We start from the raw sequence: 509 nt of genomic DNA, 5'->3' as shown, positions 1-509 counted from the left end.
GTAATACGTTCTTTGTTAAACTATGGAATAACGTAGTCGAGAATAACTTGTTTGGGATGACATTCACTTCCCTGATAAAAAGCGTTCTCTTGCAAAGCTCAATTACGTTAGCCATTATCTCATTTTGCAGTTCATTTTATCCGGCTATAGTTCGTACTCAAAGATATGGTAATACGTTCTTTGTTAAACTATGGAATAACGTAATGAGAATTATTTGTTTGGCATGACATTAACTATCCTCCTTATGTGTTACTTTTTGCAACAATTAATATGGGACCAGGAGGTTCTATTTTTACATGAGTGCCTTGGAGGACTTTGAAGATGTGTGTCCTCTTGCAAAGCTCAATTACCTTAGCCATTATCTCACTTTGCAGTTATAGTTCGTACTCAACATCTTGCAAAACTCAATTATCTTAGCCATTATCTCGTTTTGCAGTTCATTTTATCCGGTTATAGTTCGTACTCAAAGATGGAAATACGTTCTTTGTTAAACTATGGAATAAAGTAAT

This window comes from Eriocheir sinensis, chromosome 44 (genome assembly GCF_024679095.1).
Source record: "Eriocheir sinensis breed Jianghai 21 chromosome 44, ASM2467909v1, whole genome shotgun sequence".
Lineage (NCBI taxonomy): Eukaryota > Metazoa > Arthropoda > Malacostraca > Decapoda > Varunidae > Eriocheir > Eriocheir sinensis.
The sequence above is the reverse complement of the archived record's forward strand: the minus strand, read 5'-3'. Positions refer to the sequence as shown.